The sequence below is a fragment of the Saccostrea cucullata genome, unplaced genomic scaffold (genome assembly GCF_032062105.1).
Source record: "Saccostrea cucullata isolate Sc308-1 unplaced genomic scaffold, CSIRO_AGI_Scuc_v1 ctg1012, whole genome shotgun sequence".
Taxonomy (NCBI): Eukaryota; Metazoa; Mollusca; class Bivalvia; order Ostreida; family Ostreidae; genus Saccostrea; species Saccostrea cuccullata.
In genome coordinates this window covers 9,587-32,487 of record NW_026923086.1, presented here as the reverse complement: position 1 = coordinate 32,487, position 22,901 = coordinate 9,587, and the positions used below count along the sequence as shown (strand labels likewise).

Sequence of the window (22,901 nt, the reverse complement as noted above, 5' to 3'; positions counted from 1 at the left end):
TTGCTGTAAGATCAATGACAAAGAAAAAGGTAAATGTACACATTCATCTGAGGATGGACAATGTAACTGCGGTTACTTATGTGAACAAGATGGGGGGGGGGGGGACAAAATCGCCCATTTTAACAAACATAGCAAAAGATCTATGGGAGTATTGCCTAGAAAAGAAAATAACTCTAACAGCGGAACACCTTCCTGGAGTTCTCAATCAGAAAGCAGATTGGGAAAGCAGGAATGTGTCGCCAATGAGCACAAACAGCTGGAGACTGAACCCAAAGATATTTACACAGATAAATTTACAATGGGGTCCTCTAGAAATGGATTTATTTGCGGACAGGCTAAATGCACAGTTGGAGAAATACATGAGCTGGAAACCCGACCCATTTGCTATGGGAACAAATGCATTCCTAGCGAAATGGGGAGAGATGAAAGCTTATGCATTTCCACCATTTTGTCTGATACAGAGATGCATAGCCAAAGTCCAGAAAGAGAAGGGAGTGTAACGTGCCCGAGGTATGAGGCTTTATAATTGATCAAATCTCCAATGAAGGAGATATATTTCATTGTAACCAATATATGTGGTACTTCCTGGTAATTTGTTATTTGGTAATCCTGGTTGATTTGGTAAGATAAATCCCTGTGTTGGTCAGTAAAATATTGCATTGCTGAGGCAAACAAGAGCACAACATAAGATAATTCAAGTTTCAGCAATAATTTAATAAAGGAATAACAGTTACTGTAACACTGATGACTGGAAAAACCAAATAAACAGTGGTGATAATACAATTGGTCAGACCAGACGTCACATAATTATGATTTGGTCACGCTATTATGATTTGGTAACGTTATTAAGATTTGGTAAAATGGTAACTGTTGATTTTCTTTAATAAATCAATTTGGTCACTGTAAACTATGGTATAACTTCGTAGAGACTGTTGAATCCCTTAATAAACCTATTTGGTCAATATAATCTATAGTAAAAACTCCCCATTCGTTAGTTATATCAGTATTTACGTACAATTTCTATGAAAGTTGTTGCGCAGACGTTCTGCAGAGTCAAACTGAAACTTCAGCGTCCGTGGCGACGCTTATATAGGGTAAACTACCGGACATGCGCAGTGCGCTTTACCTAACCAAAAGGGAAAGTATAGACCAAAATGGCAGACGATACTAACAACATCGCCGAAGTGGGACAAACCATGAAAAATACGAACAATGTGACGCCGAATCGTAAAACAAATACATAGTAATAAACAATGAAGGTAAGTTGCATAAAAATGTACAATACAAGTTGCGTATAAGTTAACAATAATAAAATAATGACGTTCGAGGACGGAGAACAATAACCTAAACCCCCCTTGTAAATTAGAATCTTCCGAATCGCCATGACCAAAAAGGAAAACAACGTGATCGACAGACACACATGAAAAACGGTATTTACGATCAATTTAAACAATGTACTGTAAGTAAAATGAAATAAACATTCATAATAAATACTGTTTCAATCATAAGAGTCCATAATTTTACGTATCAGTCCATATTTCCTCCGTGGTAAACTTGGTCATTTACCAAACATTTACCAAACATGAAATAATAGGAAGTACCAAACATCGTTTTATAGTACACTTGGTAATGTTTACAGTTCATTTATAATTGCTATAAGAGAAATCATGTACAAATAATGTTTACAAATAATTATACACATGTGACATATAGAGGGGGGGGTCTCAAAACACAAATATTTCACATTATCCCCTCCTTTGAAAAATTGTTCGTCCTCGAACAAAAAAAATATGTATAAACAAGTAATGATTGTAGACAATTTAGTAATAAATAATTATAACGAAATATCAATTATCGACATATAGATTTATAACATGAAATAAAACAATTTTTCTTTTTACTCAGAAGACACAGAATCCAGTAATGTTTGCAGTAATGGCCCACTCAGATGAAGATTCAATCAATGGTAATATTGTATGAATTATCACACATTTATATTTACACATATCATAAAATATCAAAAGTAAAACATGATCCATTACAAAAATGGTCATCATTCCTTTCAATAAAATAAATATTTTCAAAAATCCACCCCCCTCCCAAAGCATACTCAAAGTTGCTTATAATTCTAACAAATACCCTTAATAATATAAAAGTCTTTATACCTAGTATATAGTCTCACAGTCCATAAGTCAGCATCATCATCGTGAAAGAAGAAAGTTTGTTTCGCATCACACAGAATTCCTGTTTCCCTTAACTTCCACAAGTTAGAGTATAAATTGGCGGTTACCACGTCTGATTGACATCTCTGGCGATCAAATCAAATTAGTTTATTAATCAGGTTAATATATCTGGAATGCCTGTAACAAGGAGTGGATGATCCGTTTTAATATTGCTCATAATTATGTGATCTCTAATTGTAGGTGGTTACTCAAGATGTAGGGTAGAGTGTCACTTGACAGCTAGAACATTATGGCATGCAGGCAGGAGTCTTGGTTTGCATTTATCCTGCCTGTGCTGATCAAACTGCATGTGGACTTGTATCAAACTTTTTCAAACAACCATAGACCAGTGCTGTTTATTCTTAAAGGCACTCATAAAAAGGTAAACAGGTCTGGTAAAAGTAATACAATCATATGTGATGTCCAATCAGTCAGTTGACCATTGTTAATTCATAATTCTGAAGGTTTGTAGAAAATGTTACAGTTTTCCATAAAACTCTTTGAGAAGATAAAGGTGTACTGCTTAATTGCCACTGTCATGTTGCACTGTATCCTGTACTCTAGGTCACTAAATTTATTTTATTTATTAAACTGATGGTATAATGTCACTCCAATGTTTTAGTAAATTTTAGATAGATGCCAATCTTTTGCTTTTTATTACAAATTAAGCCAATGGCTCTGTCTTGAAGGAAACTTGTTTTGCATTATGATCATAATGACATTTCTGTCTGTGACTTAAGCTTCAATTAAGCATTTTCAATTAATACTGTAAATGTTGAATAATGAAATTTTAAATCTATTGTAGGCGGTCAACCAAATAAAAGATCCACAGGCAGTGCTGGTTCCCTGCCCAAATCAACAAACTGCACTGGTAACTTTATGCTCTCACAAACTGAAGATCTGTATGCCAGTAGTTATACAAAAGGTAAGTATTTATATCCTAGTCTTTCCAAGAAATTGACATATATATTGTAAGTATAGCTGTGAGAGTCCTGTTGAAATGTTCAAATCCGTCACTCTGAGGTGAATGGATGCTGCTAATTTGTTTTATCTATTCTGAGAATTTCATACTTCTCTTGAAACATTAGTTAAAATTGTGTGCCTTGGTCAGTATGTACTTGACGATGAATACCAAATTTACAAACAAACTCATTGAGAAATACTCTTGCAATTGTTTTTGCTTTAATATTTGGAAGTACAAACGCCTCAGTCCATCTAGTAAAATAGTTGACAATGACTGATATATCTGACTTTCCTTTAGGAGTTCTGTTCAAGGGACGTACAATATCCAGAGCAACCCTTTCCAGTGGAGCACCAACAATATATTGGTTCAATGGAGCCTTAGGAGTGCAGGTTGGTGGATTGCTTGATTGACATCGTTGACATTCCAGACAAAACTGTTTTATTTCCAACCCAGTAAAACCTCTGTCTGACTTAGGCTAAAGTTCTGTTCACTCCTAAGTGTCCATCTGTAGGGTCACTATGCAACATCGTTAGGACCTGAGGTATATATTTTTCAGGTAAAATCAATTGTTATGTGACATATTGGTTTTAGCATTAAACCATTTTCTGTACAAAATATTGTCTTGAATAACAAGTATGTCCCACTGGGACCAGTAAGACTTGATTTGTAAACTTTCTTGAGAAATATCCTCCCACCCTGGTCTTGGAATATTATTCCTCTTCCAAGTATATAATTCTTACACTCAATCTTTTCTTCTTTTGCTGAACTTCCAAATCAAATATTATAACAATTAAAGTAAATCTTGATTATCTACAAAACAAAAATGTCAGATTCTTGAAAATTCTGACCAGTTGTAGGTGTAAATCTGATCATCCTGACTGCGATGCTTTGAAGTTTTTCTTCATGACCATCATAAGTTTATTTTCTTTTTAACACAATGTGTGCACTCAGCATATGCATGACTTTACAACCCATCAGCATTTCCATGCTGGGAATCTACTCTATGATGAATATAGAAATCATGTGTTGATAAAATTTGTAGCCTCTTGACCTTCCCAATCTAGGTTTTTGTATTTAAGGACCAATCTCAGTGCACCAGTCAGTGCGAATGAGAAACTTTTTGCCATGTAGGTAAATGGTCAAAATTTTTGACTGACTCATTTATTCCAAGGAATTCTCTTTTGATAACACAGTACATGTAGTTTATTTCACTACATATAGTGACTTGCTTAAGTAAGCAACAACTTTATCTCTAAGTTGACACACATTTGTAACATGAATTCTTCAATATGTCAAATGCACTGGCATCTACATGTATATTTAAACTGAAATTCTCATCCAGAGATGGGTATCCTTAAATAAGGAAAGTAACAAGGCAATTTTTATACTGAAATCGCATATCTGCAGTCAAGATGACCAAATAACTTTTTTTTTTTTTTAATTTTTCCCTTTTTCCATTTTTGTTTTCTTTTCTTATTTTTTTTTTTAAATACCAGATGACCTCTGTAATGATCTTTTTTTTTTTTTTTTTTTAAACAAGTCTTCCTATCCAACTTTGTTCTTTTCTTCAATCATTGATAAAATGATATTTGATGCCACATCAGTTTTTTTCACCATTGTCTCAAATTTGATATTGAACTTGATTTTTTTTATTTGTCATTTTGTATATTTTCAGCTTCTTGAGAGAAAAATGACGCAGCTCGTCATCCCTTGAGAGTGGGGTAGCATCATGCGCCACCTGCATTCCTACCCTTCCATGTTTCTGAAATATTGTGTGCTTCCTACTATTTTGGAAGGCTTCAAATTCAAGAGCGAGTTGGACAGCATCTTCAACAAATTTTGATTTACCTTGGTGGACAGTCCATTCAATTTCATATTTATTCAGTGAATCTATAAAACAGTTCCGAGCCAACTGTTCTCGGCCTTCAGATGATGCATCTGGATATGCATATCTAACCAACTTTTTAATTCATTATAAAGGTCAGTGAGAGATTGACATCTCTTTTTCTCAATCAATTCTTTATTTGTGCTCTGTACAAAGTTTTGTATTTGAACCTCTATGATAGAGTTTGAACTATATAGTTATAAATCTTTTGTATATATATATTCAGTAACAATCACCATGAGCACTATTTGTGCCCCCATAAACTTGTTGCAAGCTGAATAGCTTTAACTTTGTTGTTCCCATCATTAAGTTATAAATAAATATGATACAATTCTAAATTGAAATTGAAGGTATAAATAATCTCTCCAACTGCTCTTCCCTTCAAATGTTGCAGATTTCATCAGATCCTTAGCAATCATCTCACCAACACACTCAGCAGTACGCGCTCGACCCTGAGGGCTGTGAGATGGAGACTGAGCCATTCCCTGGGCTGCAGGTTGGGTGGACCATGACCATGCGTCCATGGCCGAATGTGAACATACGCCTTCCATAGGCGGCTTATCCATGCAGGACTGTTGAGCGGACTTACCTGCCGTCTCACCTGATGGGATCCTAGAATAATTATTCTTCTCCGAACATACCTGACCATTTATGACAGTATTGAACTTAGGCCTATGAGAAAAACATGATTTCATCTGACATAATTAAATGTCAGGACCAAAGGAACCAGCCTCAACTAAATTATCAGTAGTCCCAAGTTCGTATGAACGGGCACATCTATTAGTAGTACCCAGACCACCCGAGAGTATCCTATTGTTAACTGATGGTGGGCCCTGGTCGTCAGAAAACGATACAAGTGAATTCCATACGGAATCGCATCTCCGTGGCCCTTTAGTACCAATTATGGTTTCCAAAATGTTCACCCTTTCCACCACGTAGTACTCATCTCGCTGATCTGACCTCAAAATGAATGCTCTTCAGGCATTCCTACAAAGAATTACTATAATTTGTACTGACTCCAGACATCAATGTTCTGGAACACTGTGTAGATTCAGATTGCTCATTTCTCTCAAATGTGTTATATTTTACATTAAATCAATAAATGGTACTTCTCCATTAGGAGTGGCATCAAATTTTTTTTTTAACCAGACTTGTTTCATTACTTTGGCCATCTGGGAGTTGAGTCTGCAGAACGTCCACTAATACTGCTGTGCCCTCACCTGCCCCTGACTAACCAACACAGAATTTATTAAGTAACATCATTTGGTCACTATCTTCGTTGCTAAGTCACAAAAATATGACAAAATCAAAATATTCTGTGAAATTGAGATGATCAAAAGATTCTCTGGTAATGAAATGATCAAGGATTTTCATCCCACCGCTGCCACCAAATTTCTGTAACGTGCCCGAGGTATGAGGCTTTATAATTGATCAAATCTCCAATGAAGGAGATATATTTCATTGTAACCAATATATGTGGTACTTCCTGGTAATTTGTTATTTGGTAATCCTGGTTGATTTGGTAAGATAAATCCCTGTGTTGGTCAGTAAAATATTGCATTGCTGAGGCAAACAAGAGCACAACATAAGATAATTCAAGTTTCAGCAATAATTTAATAAAGGAATAACAGTTACTGTAATACTGATGACTGGAAAAACCAAATAAACAGTGGTGATAATACAATTGGTCAGACCAGACGTCACATAATTATGATTTGGTCACGCTATTATGATTTGGTAACGTTATTAAGATTTGGTAAAATGGTAACTGTTGATTTTCTTTAATAAATCAATTTGGTCACTGTAAACTATGGTATAACTTCGTAGAGACTGTTGAATCCCTTAATAAACCTATTTGGTCAATATAATCTATAGTAAAAACTCCCCATTCGTTAGTTATATCAGTATTTACGTACAATTTCTATGAAAGTTGTTGCGCAGACGTTCTGCAGAGTCAAACTGAAACTTCAGCGTCCGTGGCGACGCTTATATAGGGTAAACTACCGGACATGCGCAGTGCGCTTTACCTAACCAAAAGGGAAAGTATAGACCAAAATGGCAGACGATACTAACAACATCGCCGAAGTGGGACAAACCATGAAAAATACGAACAATGTGACGCCGAATCGTAAAACAAATACATAGTAATAAACAATGAAGGTAAGTTGCATAAAAATGTACAATACAAGTTGCGTATAAGTTAACAATAATAAAATAATGACGTTCGAGGACGGAGAACAATAACCTAAACCCCCCTTGTAAATTAGAATCTTCCGAATCGCCATGACCAAAAAGGAAAACAACGTGATCGACAGACACACATGAAAAACGGTATTTACGATCAATTTAAACAATGTACTGTAAGTAAAATGAAATAAACATTCATAATAAATACTGTTTCAATCATAAGAGTCCATAATTTTACGTATCAGTCCATATTTCCTCCGTGGTAAACTTGGTCATTTACCAAACATGAAAGTGTAGGATTTACCAAACATGAAATAATAGGAAGTACCAAACATCGTTTTATAGTACACTTGGTAATGTTTACAGTTCATTTATAATTGCTATAAGAGAAATCATGTACAAATAATGTTTACAAATAATTATACACATGTGACATATAGAGGGGGGGTCTCAAAACACAAATATTTCACAGGGAGAGTTGGTCATTGTGACACCATCATGGCAGACACAACCTTATTACCCAATGTTATTGAACATGTCAATTGTAAACCCAATTCTTCTACCACCACAGAGAGACCTTCTTCTGTCACCGGGGGGGAACCACACCCTCTGATAGTCAAAGGGACACTGAAATTAGTGGCCTGGAAAATTTCAGGCGATATAAAGAGGTGCAAGGTTTTTCAACAAACACTTCCGAATTACTCGCAGCATCTTGGAGAAAGGGAACTCAATCAGCTTACAACAGCTGCTGGAAACACTGGGCTAGCTGGTGTAACAGCAGACAAATTAATCCCTTTCTCTCCTCTTTGGAACATATAGCTAATTTCTTGTCAGAATTGTTCCAAAAAGGTTATGAGTAAAAGTCTGTAAACAGTTATAGATCAGCAATTTCAGCTTTCCACCCAGAAATCAATGGTATTAAAGTAGGCCAAAGCAACCTCATCAAGCAGGTTATGTCGGGGGTGTTTAATTGCAGACCGCCTATGCCCAGATACACTCAAACATGGGATGTTGATTTTGTATTAAAATATCTAATTTCATTAGGGCCTTGTGAAAATTTAGGCTTAAAATTGTTAACATTGAAAGTTGTCAGTCTCATGGCTTTGTCAACAGCTTGCAGGTCATCAGAATTGTACCATTTAGATTTGAATCATATGCAAATTTACCCAAAGGAAATAGAGTTTAAAGTTGTGCAGCTGACTAAAACAAGAAGGGTAGGTCAAGAGCCTATGAAGTTGGTATTCAGTCAGTTTGAAAGTGAACTACTTGATGTCAGAAAACATATTTTGCAATATGTAGAGAGCACAGAACCTATTAGAAAAGGAGAAAGTAAATTTTTTCTTAGTTTTTTGAAACCACACAAGTCTGTTAAGTCTTGCACAATTGCTAGATGGCTCAAAACAGTGTTAGAAGATTCAGAGATTAATACAGATATTTTTAAAGCTCATTCTACTAGAGGAGCTAGTACGTCTAAAGCAAACAAGTTTGGGTTATCTGTCAAACAAATCATGGAGAAAGCAAACTGGAAATCAGCAAGTACTTTCTACACTTTCTACAATAAACCTGTCCAAAATGATTCAGGATTCTCAGATTCTGTGTTAAGATTGAAGTAAATAATATCAAACCAAAGCTAAAACATTTGGCTTTAAACATACATCATTATACCTTACTTCAGTTTTATGAAATAAAATTAAACATTTTATAAGTGCGCTTTAGCGCATGCAATGAAATTAAAATTTTATGAATAAAACTGAAGTAAAGTATAAGCCCCCCACCCTCCACACCCTAGGGGCTTATACACTTACCTGAATGTTTTAGTCTTGTTTTAAGGGTACATGTGTACATGTATGTATTATTATACATTTGATGTTTATTTCAGTTTATGAATTACATTTGAGATTCAACATATATTTTTATATGTTTTGTAGAGCTCCAACCTTTGGCGGCAAGAAGTAGCTAGAGTCCCGAGTCCGTGAACAACTTAGTACTTTGTACCTTCACTACCTTGATAACAAAATAAAAAAAAAATCTTATTTTATTTGTGCATTTATCAATTTACTGCAATGAAATTAAAGTTTTATGAATGTTACATTGTATTTCCTATTAAAAAAAAAAATTATCTTTTATCAACTCAGCCAAAAGTCAGAAGGAAGATCTCGCGAGATCTCTTTCTTTGAATAGGCTGGGATTACCGGAAGCCAGGGAGAATACATCATTATACCTTACTTCAGTTTTATTCATAAAATTTTAATTTCATTGCATGCGCTAAAGCGCACTTATAAAAATTTTAATTATAAGATGTCGACACGTCGCGTAAAAAGAAGGCGTTGCATTGTATGTAAATTGCTTTTTGTGGATGTTGAGTCATTATGATGCGTGTCGCGGCGACTGCGTGGATGCGTTTTCGCAGGATGACCTATGATCAAGGCATGGCGCTAGATGTCGTATTGAAAGTAAATGGAAGCAAGGGACCCATGAGCCAAAAGTTAGCCTGTATCACCTTAGCTTTTTAAAATGATTTTATGTAAACTACAGTTAATTGATAATAAATAAATTTCTTTACTATAATTTATTCTTTTATTTAATAAAAATAAATATTTATTTATCCACTTTTTTTTTTTATAAATTCATTTTTAATCACACAAATTATGCATGCATATGAAACTTGCTCAAAAATATAATACAGTAACACGTTGTGACTAGTCACCGCAATCTTACAGAAAGAAGTCTAAGTAACTTAAGATTCACTTTCGAGCCGAGACAGTTCCTTGCACAAAATTCACCTGAACCAAAGTAAAAAAAATCTCAACGATGTATTTGGAATTTTTAAAAATAAAAATGTAGAAACTGTTACATACAGTAGCCTAAGAAAAGAGAAACAATTTTTAAAGAATGTACAGTTATATTATCAAAAAAATGGCTTATGGTTCAGTCCGGGTTGGTATATGCTATAGTTGCTTGCAAAAGATGACTTTCTAGTTCTTGCCGTTGGACGTGTTCACTCATGGCCCCCTTACAGTAGAACTCGGCTATAACGAAGTCACTGCGATCTATGAAATTACTTAGTTTTATCCGTAATCGTTAAATGTATATAGCTGGGGATCAAAGATAATTTCGCTATATTCGTGAATCTGCAATATCAGTGTGCATACTAAACGAGTTTTACTGTAGTTCTGATGAATTTTGTTTAGCAAAGTTACTTGTGAAGATGATATTTCCATATCAAAAACCAAAAAAAAAATTCCAATAACAAATAATTTATTCACGGCAAAACCATGAAAACGATGGCCACATTATGAATAAAATCTGTGAAAACAACATTCACAGTGTTGATTATTAGCTTATTATATTTAAATAAGACTCTGGCATAAAACCTTATCACGTTCATTGTTCCCAGGCATGCTGAGACACTAGTTCTTCATGAATTCAACCACTCTGCAAGAAAACTCTACTTTGGGCGATGGAGGAAGTCTTTTATTACATGGACGATACACCGCCACTATGCCTTTCTTCGGAGCTGTTATCGTTACCATCAATATCATCGGAATTATCGTCATCAACAATTCCAAAACGATAGCAAAGAATTTGAAGGTGTACATCATCAGTTTGATGACATGCGACTCTCTTACCGGACTCAACTTATTGGTCGGTCCCCTGGTGTACTGGCTCTTCAGCACCCGTCAGATGGTGGATCAAAGTGTTTCCATGATCCGCACCTTGCTTTTGATATCGATTCTGCACACCACTGGACTTTCCATGGATCGGTATATATCTGTAAAACAGTCCGATTTTTATATTTTTCATGTCAAGACAAAAACGTGCATTGTAGTATGTATTTTTATCTGGTCATTTTCTATCCTGTACCATATTACAGTGACCACTTTTTCTTCATTTTATGCCATGGGTGGACATTTCGACAAACGATCCTACCTTGTCTTTCTATCGATCTACTTCATCTGTCTTTTCCTTTTTTGGGGGTCAAGTAGGACCATAATTGCAAGTGCCAGAGAACATCTGAATCGAATTAACCTTTTTCCGCGAGTAAACGAATCCGTTCAAGACCAGCAGGTTTCCAGTACTTTCCGGTTGTCACTTGTCATCACAACCGCTTCCGGTTTTCTCTTTGCTCTTTACCTTCCTGTGCAAATTTTTATAATTTTGACATTTATTGACCCAAAGCGGAAGTTGACTGTTACGAAGTTTTTCCTGAAAATTTCTTACCCTTTATTAACATTAGAAAGCTTCCTGAACCCTGTCTTATATTTGATTAGATTTCGGGAGACTCGACAAACGATTAAGAACTTCTTTTGTCCTTCAAAAGTCCATACACACACAACTCCTAACGTTGTAATCACGGCTTGGCGAACAACCTCAATCTGATGAGATCGAAATGTAATCACGATCATTTAAGGTGCTATCTCCGTCAAACAATGTGAAGATAGGTATTCTGTAATATTTAATTCAGATAATCTGAACACTTGATATTTTACTGATCTGTACTTGAATTATTAATGTTTTTATGTATCGGAGAAACATACGATATACTCATTAACTTTGTACATTGTGTATTTTAAAAAGCAACACCATGAATTTAATTGACGGTTTGTGCTTCTTGTTTTTAGAATGCTTAAAATACTGATAAGTATATGGAAATATTTCAGAAAAAACATGTTTATATGAGAAAATGTCATGTTTGTAGCAATGTTATTTTCGAAACTATGAATTTTAATTTGTTCAGCAAAAATTATGTTTTTTTTAATTGAATTGTATACTGAGTATTTTGATTTGACCCATTCTTTTTTAAATGTTCACAATATTTGAATAATATATGAGGAAATTTATTTTATGCAGTGCTTTTGAACTATCAGACACCCTTAGTTTACTTTATATTCATATGTTATAATATATTTCAAATTTATTAAATGTTCAAGAGTGAAATACTGTAATATGCTCACTGAATACTTGTGTGCAAAGTTTCTAAGTTATGTTTTTACAATGAAAAATAGTAAAGGTAATTTGTGTACGGTACCAGAAGTGTAAACAAAAACAAAACAAAAAAAAAAAAAAAAAAAAAAAAACAAAAAAGCGATTTTATTTTCCTTCTGGAAGATTGTTTAATTTAATTCAATACCTTCTATTATAAATTAGCGGGAGTTAACCGTTCTGACAGAAAATAGTGCGCTCTAGGTCTTTTAAATGATTATTTAAATCCTCTTTAACAATTTTCAAGCTCAAAATTTCTTAAAATTCATCTCACCATGATGATTGAAATTTAGCGTATACATATGATGAACTACTAAAATTCTTTGCTTCAAAATTCCGTATACTATTATAGTATGTCATTTTGCGTATTTGTAGCAGTGTTGTTAGACAGTAGAAAATTAATTCAGGGACGTATATTTGGACTTCCCTCACAGAAAAAAATACTGAACTTTCCTTAATGTAATTTTAACATTATATTACATAGATTGTCCTTCGTTCGATTGAGGTTCATGTATTACCGTGCCACTTGCATGAAGAGAAAAATAAACCTGTTTGACATGTTTGGAGCTCTGGCATCTCTTTCCATTAATAAGGCGACAGCTTTCTGTCTGTTTCCACCTATTGTTAGTTTTCTTCCTTTTCGGGTATACAAAGGGAATCAAATTTTATCACCCATGCTCAAGTTTTTTTTTTATACCTAATTCAGTATTTCAAAAATTAATATTTATTCAGTATTTCAAAAATTAATATTTATTCTTCAATAGATCAATTGCACATTTTTCCTCTTTGGAATCTGTAAGAAAATAAGGCACCAATCTTTTTTGTCCCCCGCTTTCGCGAAAGCGAGGGGACATTAAATCTCATTCGTCTGTCTAGCTGTCCGTCCGTCACAAAAACTTTAACCTTGCCCATAACTTTTGATTTAGTGGAGCTCTGACTTTGAATTCATATTTCACATGTGTATTCCTAGTGACAAGACCTTTCTCTGGGTACCACCAAATTTGACCTTTTGACCTTGGAGTTTGACCCACTTTTAACAATTTTTTTTTAATTTTTACTTTGGCCATAACTTTTGAACGGTGGATACTAGGACTTTTATATTTCACATATGTATTCTTTATGGCAAGACCTTTCATTGGATATCAACAACTTTGACCTTTTGACCTTGACCTTGGAGAATTCCGTACTTAAGAAGAAAATTTAACCTTGGCCATAACTTTAAAACGGTTTACAAAGGCTAAGGCTTTCGTACTTCACATATATACCCTTGTGAAAAATCCCTTCATTGGATAACAAGAATTTTGACCGTCTGGCCTTGACCTTGGAGTTTGGCCTACTATTTAAAAACTTTAACCTTGGCCATAACTTTTGAAGGGTTAGGGCTAGGGCTTTAATTCATAATTTACAAAGTTAATTCTTGTGACAAGAACTTTCATTTCAAATTAAGCACTTAGACTCTTTGACCTTGACCTTGGAGTTTGACCTACCTTTTTAAAACTTTAATCTTGGCCATAACTTTTGAACGGTAAGGGCTTGGGCTTTTATACTTCACATATTTATTCCTTGTGACAAGACCTTTCATTGGATAAGAAGATATTTGACTTTCTGACCTTGACCTCCGAGTTTGACTTACGTTTTTAAAAAAAACCTTGACCATAATTTTTGAAGGGTTAGAGAATTCGCACTTCATATATCTATTCCTTCTGACAAGACTTTTCATTGGATATCAGCAACTTTGACCTTGACCTCGGAGCTTGACCTACTTTTTAAAAGCTTTAACCTTGGCCGCAACTTTTGAATGGTAAGGGCTAGGGTTTTCATATTTCACATAATTAATCCTTGTGAGAAGACCTTTCATTGGATACCAAGAACTTTGACCCATTTACCTTGACCTTGGAGTTTGACCTACTTTTTAAAATTTGGGTACCAATATATTCAATTTGCATTTAAGAAAAGTTTAATCTTCACTTTGTTGCCATACGGGGTCATTAGTGTTTCACAAACGCATCTTGCTCCTTTTAACTTTTGATTGAGAAGAGATGGGGCTTTCATATTTGACATGTGCATTACCTATGACAAGATATTTCCGAGCATGCTATGATTTGTGACTCCTTGACCTTGGCCTTCACTATTGACCTTATTTTTTTTTAAATTCAACTTTGGTGATAATTTCTAAATGACATATGATAGGGCGTTCGTATTTGACATCTCACCCACAAAGACATCGAAAGCGGCGGACCACAATTCTTTGAATTTGCTTGTTAGAATCGTATTTCCTTTGTCAGAAGTCTATAAACTGTGGTGATGAATTGTTTCGTTTCTTAGCAATATCTTTCAATGTAAATTTTGCTATGTACTGATATCAAGTTGCTCAACGTATCTGCAATTGTTGGTGTCTCCGCATATCGTTATCGACCAAAATAACTGAGATCTTGTAACACTCCTTTTCCGTTTTGGATTTGTTCTATCCAACTGAAAACCATATACAATGTGAAAGGTTTGTCTTTCCAGATAACAAAAGGATATCTTACATATTGGTTCTTAAGCGGGTTTTTATAGTGAAACGCAACTTTTAAGTACATGTACGTCCTCATTTTCATTGTCTTGGAGGAGACTACTTTTAAACAATTTTCGGATCAGTGTAGTGACCAGTGTAGTGGTTACTTAAAAAATGAATTTCTTTGTGAAAATCATAGGGAAAAGCATGGAATTTTTCTTAATTGAGCGTTCCTCAACAGTATTCCTCGGCTGTGAAAAACTGAAATTATTTGTTTCTATATCTATTAAGAAAAAACCGATAGTCTCATTATTTATTGAATGACCCTTGTATGCCAACTCGATATTATCCATCGAAAAGATATAACAGTCTAACAGCAAAACTTTATGGTGGCTTTAAATTTCTTATCGTCATTTTCCTAACTTGTGTAGCAATTTTTCTTTATCACCTGCATTCTAGTTTATTTGATAGGAAACGAATGCTCTACGTAGGGACAATTTCTAAAATAAGGCAATCTGTAGACAAACAAGTTGACGAAATAGTGATATCACAGAATCGTTTAAAGTCATCATTTAGCAAGTTTTATGGCCGATACAATGGCCTTTTCGGGAAGTAAAATCTAGCATTAAGGAGGCTGGGGGGGAATCAAAAAATTAACCACAGATTTAACCTATTTTTTTTATATAAATGATATCCTAAGCTGTCAACTATCACTTGGCAAAGAAAAATTTCAAACGTTTTAGTTTTAAAATTTTACCATTTTGTACATCTTCATATGGAGCTCTTCTTCTAAAGGAGATCAATATAGTCTTAGTTTTAGTTTTAAAATTTTACCATTTTGTACATGGTTTGGCAACTATTTACACACTGAAGTGTCTTCGGATTTTTTCGTCTGTACGATCATGACAAGGAGCACGCGGAAATGTGACCGGCCGGTAGGGAATGCTTACTTCTCCAAGTTATCTGATCCCGCCTCTGATGATTTAAAGGGTTGTGGATTTTCAATGTCTCAATTTACTTTGGAGCTTGAATGCTGTTCATTATCTTCATGTTTCATGCAACACCAATATAGACCGACTATCGCTTAAAATATGCATATTGCCGTATCAGTATTTTGTAATCAAACTCGCCACAGGAAGCAAGCTTGGCATCGGCTATCATAGGTCTAAGTCAAATAGCATAGGGAGTTTGTTCCATATACAGAAAAGTTTAAGATTTCCTACCGATAATTTTTCCTCCATATAATATGCTTACATGTACGAGGGGTGATCAAAAGTTCGCGAACTATCTATATATCTACAGAACCACAATTCAGATTAGAAAATAATTTGGTACACACATAGCCATACACAAGTTCTATAAATAACAAAGGCTGAATAAAGTTTTGCTCCTTGTTTATGACGTCACAATGTGAAAATGACGTCACTATGTAGGTCACTTGTGACGAAAAATGGCTGTCTCAGTGTTACTCGTTCAACAAACGATTGTAAATTTTTAATAAATATCTTAAAAATCCCTTGGAAGTAGCGTATACTAATTTGTACTCAGTTTATTAAGACAAATGACTTTCTATAAATTCAATCAATGATTGGATTGGTCGTTTTACTGAAGGTAGGCAGATGGTTAAAAATGATACTTGTTATGTTGCCCACTGAAAGCAAATTTTAAAAAAGGTGACACGTGTTTTTAATTAAGCAATTTGCTATCAAAGACGTCCAAATTACAATTTGAAAAATAGTTGAATATTTTAACAATAATATAATTATTAAATACATAAGATATCGTTTACTTTAGATTTAAAACGTATTAGATATTATAAGAAGGAGGCACCCATTCTCTATCCACCTTATACAAACGTCTCTTCCGAGACAGAAGATTTGGGTTTTGCTGGTCACCATGCTTATTTTTGGAAAGGATATTCTTATCCACCCATTCTGTTGCCGAGATTTGACCATTTCTGACAAATGAACTGTTCTTGTTATAAAAATTAACTTGCATGGAGAGAAATATAAAACTCAGAAAAATCTTTCAGCTTTTGCGACAGAACGCTACGGAGGGGGTCACGTTACCGCCTGTATCACGTGATTCGCGCATGCGCAGAGCGGTGGCAGATGTGCATTAAAATCGGAGAGGACTAATTTAAAATATAATCAACACTGAAACCAAATATTGTTTCTTTTATGGAAGTTAATCAATTAGTTCACGAACTTTTTGATCACCCTTCGTATTATATATTTCCTCAGAAATATCAAGTTATGTTAGCTATAAGTATTGAGTAATCAGCACTTTTGTTGTTTCAGAGAGGGGTATTTCCATTTTATACAAACATCAAATCTATATGCTTTTCAGAATCTATAAATAGTAACATACGTCTTTATGCTGTTGTATATTTGATCATGTGATCAAGTTTGAGCCAATCAGAGAGCATAGAATAATAGAGAAAAATAATATAAAATTATTACAAAATGTTCACACAAAGCATTTAATCTATTACTACATATAATTAAATTTTTTTTAACTACACTTCCATTGATTCCAATGAATCAAAATTAAAAAAAAATTGCATGACTTCAAACTAATGATTAATAAATAATCCTCTTTGTTTTAAGCAAAACAAGCCGCAAAAATGTTACAATATCATTCAGAATTTGCACAAGTTTTCGTTTTTAAAGTTTTTTAAACTCTAAAAGCATAACACAATCACCTTTATAGTCGCTCTCCAGGTGCCGAATTTTCCTACATGATAATATTGAAATATAGGGAATATATAGGGAAAAAGATAAACTGATTCAAAACAACTACTGAATCAAAAGTAATCAAAAGTCACTTGTTCAAATGACTGTTTCTGTCCTTTTGTCCATTTGTCCTTCAACAGACTTTGGCAAAAGTCATTTTTCCTTTGGAAATATTTCACGCAATGGATTTCATTGGCTGCCAACAAGTCCCCAGGTTCCAACGTTGTGAATACCAATAGTACATTTTGTTAATCCTATCCCTTTACCTTATCCATCACATTGTCTTTATATGTCGTTTGCCTGGTTGCAGTTGATCCGTTCTGAGTTAATTTTGAAGGGCAAAAGAAGTTTCCAATCGTTTGTCGAGTCTCCCGAAATCTTATCAAATACAGGACAGGGTTCAGGAGGCTTTCTAATGTTAATAAAGGGTAGGAAATTTCCAGGAAAAAATTCATGACCTTCATCTCTCGGTTGGGGTCAATGAATGTCAAAATTATGAAAATTTGCACAGGAAGGTAAAGGGCAAAGAGGAAACCGGAAGCGGTAGTGATGACGATTGACAACCGAAAAGTGCTGGAAATCTGCCGATCTTGATCCGATTCGTTTATTTGTGCACTAGTGCGTTTGATGTGTTTTCTGGCACAAGTAATGATAGTTTTACTTGATCCCAAATAAAGAGGAAGACAACTGAAGTAGATAGTTAAAAAGACAATGTAGACTTTTTTGTCAAATTGTCCACCCATGGCATAAAATGACGATAAAGTGCTAACTATAATATGATAAACGATGAAAACTGACCAGATGGAAAGACACACTTTTGTACATGTTCTCGGTGTGACGCGAAAGGTGTAAAAATTTGGGATTTTGATAGATATCAACCGATCAATGGAAAGTCCAGTGGTGTGCAGAATCGATATCAAAAGCAAGGTGCGGATCATGGAAACACTTTGATCCACCACCTGACGGGTGTTGAAGAGCCAGTACATTACGGGAACTATCGATAAGTTGAGTCCGGTAAGGCAGTCACATGTCATCAAACTGATGATGTACACCTTCAAATTCTTTGCAATAGATTTGGACTTGAAGATAATGATAATTCCGATGATATTAAAGATCACAATAACGGCTCCCAAGAAAGGCATTGTGGTTGCATACCGTCCGTGTAATAATAGACTTCCCGCATCCTGCAAAGTAGAGTTATCTTGAAAGTTGGTTGAATTCATAACGAACTAGTGTGTCAATGTACCTGGAGATAATGAGTATGTCATTGGAGATTATTAGAATGTGTATGATAAAGCCATGTGGAGAAATAATTAGCCAATTACTAGTAGACATTATACTCGAGCAGATGCTTTTTTCACAGTTTCACATTAATGTCACAATTCTGCCAGTCATTATGCCCAGAAACATGTTATTGGAGATTTACTTTGATTTTCTTTACATAAAGATAACGGTTTTCGTCTTTCTCAGAAAAAGAATTAATATAGAAGCATTCAACTGTTATTTAATTAAATGGATAGGATATCAAATATAGTCGAGATTCATACGATATATTGATAACAAATCAAAATAATTCGAACAAGTAGTGGCGTAAATTAGTAAATATTGTTTGGTTTCATTAATACTCAATTGATTTTTTTCTATATTTTGGCGGTACAATTAATTTTTTTCATATGGGTATAACAAAACAGTTGTCCGCCGGTGACAGATCAACTGTTGCCCTCAACCCCAATCAACAACTGTATATTGTACTTTTGAAATTCATAAAAGGTAAACTACCGTTTTTATTACTCACTCTACACTTGACGCTTTTGTTCTTCAAAATTACTTGCGCTAATATTTGTTGAAGATTTTACACACACTTCTGTTATTTAAGAAAACTAACACGCAAAAAATTCAATGTGACCAAAAACACTTCTTTTTTGTAAGAAACGATTTTTCCCTTAAGTTCTTAAAGGCCTTTCAAACATAGATGCATAACAAGTTCCAGTTAGTGCTTATCAATCCTCTTTCTTTACTCTTCACTATAATATTGACAGCATTGAAGGTGCAACTTCAGGAGTACTTTGCCACAATATATTTGCTTCCATCATTTAGAGGTACGTGTTTTCTCTGCTTATATTTTACTGGGGTTTCATCAATTTTCGTTGGCATCAATTATGTATTTTCGTGGACAAAAGCATTGCATAAACAAATGAATAACATATTTTTTAATTCAATTTGTGGATCTACTCAACAACGAAATCCTCGAAAATTGGTGCTCAACGAATATAAAACGAATATAAATGAAACCGCAGTATATTTGAACATTTTATTCAACTTTTCCCCACGATGAATTATGTCCACACATCGTTGCCAAGATACTGCTTTTTCAATAAAAATGGAACTCAAAATCTTATACTTACCATATCATTGGTCACTTGCAAAATTATTTTGTCAAAACAACTCTGATTGCACACACAATTACTATATGTAGGAAGTTGATATTATACTTTATTGACCGAGTTCGAGGGCACCATGCGTTTTGACAGACCCCCAAACTGCCTGAGGCCGACTGAGTTGCCGAGTCACTACTTTTGTAAAGAATCAAGAATCTATCGAATTGTGACAAAATTAACAGAAACGGACCTTAAAATTAACATCAGAACTTGGATCAGGTTCCATGGAGGAGTAAACATCTCCTGTCGACCGGTCACACCCGCCGTGTGCTCCATGCAGTCGTTATGGGGCAAACAGAAAAATCCGTAGGCAATTCAGTGTGTACATTTAAGTACATTAAGATGTGGGTTGTGTATGCTGACAAGGTCATTTTATCAACCATAAAACATAAAACAATTTTGACTTTAAACAAAGCTGTTGACATCCTTGTTTCATCAAATTGATTGTCAATACCTTGTCTTGTTATAGAAAATTAAAGCACGATCTCGGGTATCGAATCAACTGGGAGACATATTGACATTGTGTATTGTATACGTCTATTCTTCCTTTCAACCTGACAGATGCTTTGAGTTCCCCAAAGAACTATCATTCCTATAATGTAGGGGGTATCCATACATTATCCGCAAATCATTCTACATATCTGAAAAAATTGATGGAACTTGTACGGAATCTTTTTTAAAATGTGTCATCATGCACATTTTATTTTATGTTCTTCTTGGAAGATATTAAAAATTTTATCAGAGGTTTTCCATTGCCAAAAAAGAAGAAAAAATGGAACTGGCCAGAGAAGTTTGGATACAATTTTTAGATAATAGTACTGATAGTCCTCTGGTTCTATTCATCAAGAAATTTCAAAAACTGAATGCAAACTTTTTTATCAGACACTTTCACAAAGAGCGCCGATTTAGGTTATTTTTTACATTCATTTCTCGTTAAACAAAATAATTTTTACAGTCACGTCTTTACATATATATCAAATAAACTAGTATTATGTCAGGTACTTGATTCTGATATCCATAATAATGAATCCTTATAACGTTTGGCTGGACGCGGTGGTTGCTTTCTTGGATCGAAGTGCTTTAATTTTTGAAGGACAAAAGAAGTTCCTGATCGTTTGTCGAGTCTCTCGAAATCTTATCAGATACAACACAGGGTTAAGGAAACTTTCTAATGTTAATAAAGGGTAGGAAATTTCCAGGAAAAACTTCGTGACTTTCATCTCTCGGTTGGGGTCAATGAATGTCAAAGCTGCAAAAATTTGTACTGGAAGGTAAAGAGCAAAGAGGAAACCGGAAGCGGTAGTGATGACGATTGCCAACCGGAAAGTACTGGAAACCTGCTGGTCTTGGACAGATTCGTTTAGTCTTGGACAAAGGTTAATTCTTTTTAGGTGTTCTCTGGCACAAACAATGATCGTCCTGCTTGATCCTAAATAGAGGGAAACACACATGAAGTAGATAGACAGAAAAACGACGTAGAATCTTTTGTCGAATTGTCCTCCCATCGCATCAAATGACGATACAGTGATCAGCGTAACATGGTAACCAATGGAAAATGACCATATGAAAATACAAATTATAGTACAAGTCCTCGGCGTGACGCGAAACATGTAAAAATTGGGTTGTTTTACGGATAGTAATCGATCTACTGAAAGTCCAGTGGTGTGCAATATGGATATCAAAAGCAAAGTGCGGATCATTGATACACTGTGATCCCCAACCTGGCGAGAGCTAAGGAGCCAGTACATAAACGGACCGACCAATAAGATGAGTCCTGTAAGGGAGTCACATATCATCAAACTGATTATGTACACCTTTAAATTCTTTGCAATCGTTTTGGACTTGTTGATGACGATAATTCCGATGATATTGATGGTAAGGATAACAGCTCCGAAGAAAGGCACGGTGTTTGCATATCGTCCGTGTAATAAAAGACTTTCTTCATCTCTCGAAGAATTGTTTTGCAAAGTGGTTGAATTCATGATGAACGAATGCATGTACATCTATTTCATTTGGTGTATCAAAGAAAATGAGTGCTATATACGTGTTTATACAAATTTTATAGTCGTTTTGTAATGAAATTAGCCACACTCAAAATAAGCATTTGTTATTTTCTCAGTTTTCCTATATCGTATCAATTATTTTATCAGGAATCAGTGTTATTGGAAATTTCTTTTATTTTCTACAGATATGGTAGAATTGGTCTTTGTCTCTCCTTTAGAAAAGTGTATGAAAGCGTATGTATAATTTGGCCATTGAATTGTCCGTAATAAATGCCATGAGTAGGAGTACAGACACACTCATACCTTACAAAACAAGTCCAATTACTGAATCCTTTCAATTTTAACGTGGGTGTATTTCAGCCTCCGTCTCTTCATTTCTGATGTGTTTTTTTTAATGAAAGGGCGTTTGTTCTTTCAGAGAAAACAATCTAAACTGACACTAGGATCACTTTCAAACTGTCAAAACCACACTGATTTTACACACAACTTCTATGAAGTTGATATTATATAAATATTGCATGTTGCTGAGTGTAACATTGAAAAATTTTACCCCAAGAGAATCATTGTCAATTGACGCGCGTCCGAGGTTGACAATGGTTTTCGAGGGGTGAAATTTATCAATATTACACTCAACTAAACGCAATATTTATTATATTTTAGTGAATGTTTTTTAAAGAGCCATTCTCTGTAATTACTTGAAATTTTATATGGGAGCTGTAAATGTGGCACGCATTGTCTCAGAATTTCACCAAACTCTCTATGATGAAAGTCTTTGATACCCTAAACTTAAATCAGGCAAAAATTGGTTGCTACGTATTACGGTTACCATGACAACATATCTTTAACATTGAAAAATATCATTTTAAACATGTTTAGAGTCCCATAGTTAACATGTGTGGCAAAGGAAACAATGGGCAAAGACCGTTTCCAAAAGTTGAAGGCCTTATGTTTGAAAATGCATGATAAATATGTTTCAAGTAAATTGGT

General features: G+C 34.6%; 2 long non-coding RNA genes across 2 annotated transcripts; both read left to right on the top strand.

The window, feature by feature from the left end:
• The first annotated feature begins 1,115 nt into the window (after positions 1 to 1,115).
• On the top strand, positions 1,116 to 3,142 carry LOC134263126 (uncharacterized). The gene is made up of 4 exons (XR_009991187.1): positions 1,116 to 1,259; positions 1,906 to 1,966; positions 2,424 to 2,604; positions 3,028 to 3,142. It is a non-coding gene; the product is annotated as an uncharacterized LOC134263126 (long non-coding RNA).
• A 373-nt stretch (positions 3,143 to 3,515) lies between these two features.
• LOC134263125 (uncharacterized) lies at positions 3,516 to 5,869 on the top strand. Its single transcript, XR_009991186.1, has 3 exons — positions 3,516 to 3,727; positions 4,862 to 5,166; positions 5,466 to 5,869. It is a non-coding gene; the product is annotated as an uncharacterized LOC134263125 (long non-coding RNA).
• The last annotated feature ends 17,032 nt before the right edge of the window (positions 5,870 to 22,901 follow it).